The sequence below is a fragment of the Muntiacus reevesi genome, chromosome 1 (genome assembly GCF_963930625.1).
Source record: "Muntiacus reevesi chromosome 1, mMunRee1.1, whole genome shotgun sequence".
In the NCBI taxonomy this organism is placed as follows: Eukaryota; Metazoa; Chordata; class Mammalia; order Artiodactyla; family Cervidae; genus Muntiacus; species Muntiacus reevesi.
This window is the reverse complement of record NC_089249.1, coordinates 200,791,533-200,798,143: the sequence shown is the minus strand read 5'-3', so window position 1 is coordinate 200,798,143 and position 6,611 is coordinate 200,791,533.

Genomic DNA, 6,611 nt, shown 5'->3' with positions numbered 1-6,611 from the left:
TGACCTGCTGCTGGCTGCCTGAGACCAAGGAAAAATGCTAGAAAGGGACAAATGCACTGCTCCAGCTGTTGATGAAAGCAGATTACCGGGTGTTGAAAAAGAAGGCACAATCTACAAAGAGGAGGTAAGGTATCTGGGGTTTGTTTTAAAAAAGGGCTCAAGGTTCGAGACCCTAATTGGGTCTTATATACTGATGGCACTCGCATGATAAAACAAAGACAACAGCTGTTGGGTTAGCCAGAGCAGAAGGGGCCATCAAGACTGAAAAGAGATGGTGGGAATTGTCAGGTGACAAATTATTGGTACCAGAAGAGCTGGCACACACTCTGGTAAGCCAAACACACCAAGCGACCCACCTAGGCCATGCTGTCTGCTCACAGGTTAATGCTGCCTCTTGGGTATTCAGACAAAATCCTCTGAGTATTCACCTGAAAGGCATGCTGCCCCTTGAACACCTGGGAGTGGACTTCACTAAAATGAAACCTCACCAACACTACCATTATCTGCTGGTCATGGTATGTGCATTCTTGAGATAGGTAAAAGCTTTTCCTACCTGGACTTAAAGAGCATCAGAAGTAGCCTGGTGGCTGCTTAGAAAAATGGTTCCCAGATTTGGATTTCCTACCAGCATTGGATCAGGCAATGGCCCGGCTTTTGCAGCTGATTTAGTACAAGTAAGCAAAACTTTAAACATCAAATGGAAACTGCACACTGCATATAGGCCCAGAGTTCTGAGATAGTGGAATGAACCAACCAGACACTTAAAGAGACTGACTGCTCCTGAGTGGACTTGCTTCTGACGGCTCTGCTCAGACTCAGGATGACCCCACAGTCCCAAGGCTATTCTCCATTCGAAATTGTGTATGGGAGGCCTCCTCCCATAATAAAACAGGTGTCAACAAATTTGCCTCAGGTAAGGGGGGATAAGATTTCACAGCAGATGGAACTGGGTAAGGTAATAAATTGGGTAACTAAGTTTGTACAAGAAAGGGTGCCGTTCCCCCTTGGGGAACAGATTCATGAGTTTACACTTGGTGACCAAGCATGGGTCAAAGATTGAGAACATGATTTGCTAGCCCTTTGGTAAAAGGGCCCTTATGTTATTCTAACTACCCCTACTGCAGTTAAAGTTGCAGGTATTGTCCCTTGATCCATCACACCAGAGCAAAGAAGGCATACCACGCTGACCCGGAGGACGCCAAGTGTACCACCCAGAAGGACCCCACCAACCCACGGGAAACCAAGATCATTCTGAGGAGAAAGAAGAAAACGAGGTCCCGGACGAGCCCTCTACAGGATGGAGCTGGGTAAACGACTCCTGCTGCTCGGCCTCATCAACGCAATTCTGAACCTGACCACTGCTCCTGCACAGGACAACGTCTTCATCTCGTGGGCCACAACTCTGCCAACTGTTGGGTGTGTGGGGCTATGCCCCTGTCAGTAATGGACAGACTCCCCTGGTGGGTATCGCCACTCTGTTCCTCTCTCCAACCATAACCTTTCTTTGCTCTCCTGGTGTAAAAAGAAGCCATCAATGGGCCAGGGACATAGGGTTACATTTAACATGAACACCAGCCTTACAGAAGTAACAAAGGCTTATACCTCATATGTGAAAAATAAAAAGGAGAAGTGTTCTTTACAAAAGGGGGACAGGCCTCCCGGTACCTTGAGCAATACTACTAGGTCTGGGATGAACATTTCTGGATGACTCCTGAGAAAGGACAGTTGATTACCCCTGCTACTATTTGCTGGGAACAAAAAAAAAAACAAAAAGTTAGATTTGGAGACCACCCCCTAGACCCAAAAGAATTAAAATATATGGGTTATTTGCCCCCTGAACAATGTAAACAAATCTTGGAAGTTACCTATCACCCCAATCAATCTGTTCAGTGACCTGTTTCCGACTGGAAATATAATCCTGAAATGTGCTGGGTAGCCCCCAATGGGACCCAGTGGCTCTGTGGGCTTAACTTATGGCCATGGTTACCAGTTGGCTGGGTGTGGCGTTGCACATTAAGATTTGCTTTCGCCCATGGCAGAATTAAGCCTAGCCTACACCAGCCTCCAGTAAACCTGCCTTATCTGCATGCAAAATGGACACGATCTGTGTTCCAATGGTATGACTATCTCGCTGCCTTGTTTGTACCCTCTGTAGGGACAACGGATATCATGGTTAAAGTAGAGGCCTTAACTAATTTCACTAAACAGGCCCTCTTAGACAGTACAAAAGCCATTCAAGCTTTGAACGAGAAACAAATTCAGATGAGGAAGGCAGTAATTCAAAATAGGATGGCATTAGACATACTCACAGCAGCCCAAGGAGGGACTTGCACCGTAATTAAAGTTAAATGTTGTGTGTATATCCCTGACCTGTCTGAAGATGTATCTACTGCCTTGAAGGATATAAAAAATCAAGTGAAAGCCATGTCTAATGAAAATATTCCCTTTTGGACTTCAGTTCTCTCCTGGGTAAAGGGAGACTGGTAAAAAACCATTGTAACTGTTGTTATAGTAATCTTAATCATACTGCTCTGTGGGCCCTGCTTCCTATAATGTCTTGTGAATTTTGTAATCCAGAGGTTGATAGCATTCTCTCATATGGGTGGCAGGAGGGCTAAGGTACAATATATCTCAATAAATGATGCTCGTTATGGAAACTAAGAGCATCAAGAGGGGGGAATGAAGAAGGAATTCATAGGGCCTGGACTCCATCTCAGGCCTGTCCGTGCTGATCGTGCTCGGCTGCCTCTCCAGTGGACTCTGAACTCTCTGCTTAGTGCCTGTGGGAACGACAATGGAAGGATAAGACCCCCTCTGGACAGGGGAACCTTGAAGATCATATCCAGGTTACTCATCGCCTAAGAGAAAACAGACACTAATCACCCCTGCCTCCGGACACTATCTATCAGAATGTAAGCACAGGCTTATCGGTTATTAACTGTTTGGAATGTAACTGCGGGCTGATTGATTATTGACTGTTTGAACACATAACACGGGAATGATGGGGTTATTGTAGTTAGTTGTATTTACCCTGCCTTTGTTTATGTAAGTCTCAAGGGAATTGAGGTGGTGGGTTTGGACACGTACACATGGGGTATAAAAGATTTTCACAAATGCTGGACGGGGTCCTTGGCTAAGAGGTGACTCTGCCTTGGGCCCGCCGGTGTAATAAACTGCACTCCACTATCTGCATTGTCCTTCTGAGTGAGTCTGTTTCCCGGAAAGCGTGGCTATAACAGAGGAACACGTGGGTTGGGAGAATGACAAGTGGGGCAAAAGTCTACCTGTGATTGAAAAGGTAAATTTGTAGAGACACCAATTCACATAGTTGTGTGATCTTCTGTACGGTCCCAGGGTAGGAATGAAATGCACAAAGGACTGGATTGGGGGGTTTGCAGTACAGGTGAGCAGAATGACAAGACAACAGAGGAACTGAGATTGAAGCAAAGTGAGTGAGAGTGAAAGTCGCTCCGTCGTGTCCGACTCTTTGTGACCCCATGGACTATACAGTCCATGGAATTCTCTAGGTTAGAATCCTGGAGTGGGTAGCTGTTCCCTTCTCCAGGGGATCCTCCCAACCAAGGGATCAAACCCAGGTCTCCCGCATTGCAGGCGGATTCTTAACCAGCTGAGCCACAAGTGAAGCCCAAGAATACTGGAGTGGGTAGCCTTTCCCTTCTCCAAGGGATCTTCCCGACCCAGGAATCGAATCAGGGTCTCCGGCATTGTAAGCAGATTCTTTACCAACTGAGCTATCAGGGAAGCACTTTTGAAGCAAAGGACCATAATATCTAGATAGAAGATGAAAGGGAATAAAAATGTGACAACTTCTGTTGTTTCTTGTGTGCTGTGTCCATCAGTCTTTTTATTTTTGGTGTATGAGAACCTGGCACAGTTTTAAGATCCAGAGTGTTCAAAGTGCTGCAGATCAGCCTAACTAAAGGTGTCAGGATTGTTTCCACCTTTCCTGAACCATTCACCACCAGCAAAGATGTGACTATGGTGATATGAAACCTAAGGAGACTGAATGCAGTCAGTTGGTAAAGGCCGGGGGATAGATTCCATTTTTCATAATAATGAGATTAATAATTAATAGTGTAGGTTTGATGTAGACCAACCAGAGTTTTAATTTGGCCCTGCCACTTACTAACTATAATAACTAGGTGAATTACTCACTTTGGTTTCTTTATCTGTAACATGGGGACAATAAGAATATCTTAAGCAGCCACTGTGAGGACTAAATTATGTCTTGGGCTATTGTTAGTATTATTATTGTAATAATACAATAGCAAAGAAGGTTGATACTTTGCCAGGAGTTTCTAATTTATAACCAGGCATCTAGCTCAGAAGATTAAGATCTTCAATAACTCATATTACTCGAATTTAACTCAGTCAAAACCTTCTGATATTTTCCTATGAAATCTTACTTCAGTATGACTGTATCCTATTAGGAGACCTATGTGTTCCTATGTATCTTCTCTTTTGGTTGGTCTCATACAGACCTATGGTTATAAATACCACCCATACATGGATAACTCTGTATCTCATTCAGACCTCTCCTATGATCTTCAGATTTGTATGTCCAACTATCTCCAAACTTTATATTTAAATATTAGTTTACTTTTATATTTAAAATAAAACTCTTTTTACACAGGCAACAAAAGAAAACAGATAAAATTGAACTCCATCAAAACTTAAAACTCCTTAACATAAAGGGATCTAATCAACAGAGTAAAAAGGCAACCCATGGAATGGGAGGAAATATTTGGGAACTATACATCTTATAAGGGGTTAATACATAGAACATAAAAAGAACTCCTACATCACAACAACAACAAAAAATCACCCAATTAAAACTGGCAAAGAATTTGGATAGACATTTCTTCAAAGAAAATACACAAATGACCAATAAACACATGAATTGATGCTCAACATCACTGATCATCACAAATCACAAAGAAATATCACTTTGTACCTTATTAATAGAATAGCTACTATTTTTATTTTTATTTTTTTTACTTTTTATTTTTTTATGTGTAATAAAGTTTTATTAAAGTATAAAGGAGATAGAGAAAGCTTCTGACATAGGCATCAGAAGGGGGCAGAAGAGTACCCCCTTTGCTAGTGTTAGTAATGGAGTTATATACTTTCCAATGAATCCAAAGAATGTCTGGAGGCTGCAAAGACCTCACCAGACCCACTCCCATAATTTACATTTTAAGATAACAGAGTTGGCCAGAAGGTTTAATTCAAAGATTGTCCTCAGGCAGGATACTTCCTTGTAAAGACCAGACCTGCTCCCATAATTTACATTTTAAGATAACAGAATTAGCCAGAGGGTTTGATCCAAAGACTGTCCTCAGGCAGGACACATTATTATTATATAATCCTAAGGAATGTAGAGGGAAAAAAGTAAAAAAGTTTGTCCTTTCTTCCTCCTTGAATATCCCAGACCTCTCTCTCCTTGGGGACCCCTAGACTTCTTATCAACTTGCCTAGGAAATGACTCTCTCATTCCCCCCTTTTCTTTTAGGAGAATTATGTTGCCTAGGGAAAAGGGGCGTCGTTCTCATTCCATAACTGCTTCTGAGCTGACAAGGGGCGTTGTCCCTAAATTGGTGAGGCAACATATTCTCCTAATCCTCATAGTGAGGATGTCTGATCCAGGGGCTCCAAGTAGTAGTTGGAGGAGGCTGTGGCACTCATAGGAGCTCGGACAACTATTTGTAAATTAAAAGAATAGCTACTATTTTTTAAACAAGGGGAAAGTAACAAGTGTCAAGGAGGATCTTGTTGCACTGTTGATGGAAATGTAAAATGGTGCAGTCCCTATGGAAAACAGTATGGCAGTTCCTCCAAAAATGAAAAATAGAGTTACCATATAATCCAGAAACTCCATTCTGGATATATACTCAGAGAACTGAAAGCATGGACTTGAAGAGATATTTATACACCTATATTCACACTATACACAACAGCCAAAAGATGGAAGCAACCCAAGTGTCCACTGACAGATGAATGGAAAAACAAACTGTAGAATATCATACAAACAATGGATTATTATTCAGTCTTAAAAAGGTAGACAATTCTGACACATGCTTTAGCACAGATGAACCTTGAGGACATTATGCTTACTGAAATGAGCAGTCACAAAAGACAAATACTGCATGATTCCATGTAAATGAGGTACATAGAATGGTCAAATTCACAGAGACAGAAATTAGAAAGGTGGTTGCTAGGGGCTGAGGAAGGTGGCGAATGGGAAGTTATTGCTTAATGGACAGAGTTTCAATTCTGCAAGATGGAAAGAGCTGGTGATGGTTGTAAAACATCATGAACATACTTAATGCCACTAAACTGTACACTTAGAGTTACGATGATAAATTTTACATTATGTGTATTTTATCACAATAAAATTTTTAATTAAAGCAAAATTCTTAATTTCCCAAATCCCCCACCCCACCCAATTTCCTCATTCCAAAAACTGGCACCAGGTTACTTAAGCCCAAAACCAGGAGTCATTTTAATTCCTTCTCTCGTGCCCATATCCAATAGTTAGTAAGTCATGTTACCTTTTGCTTCCAAATTGTATTCTGAATTCATCCACTTAT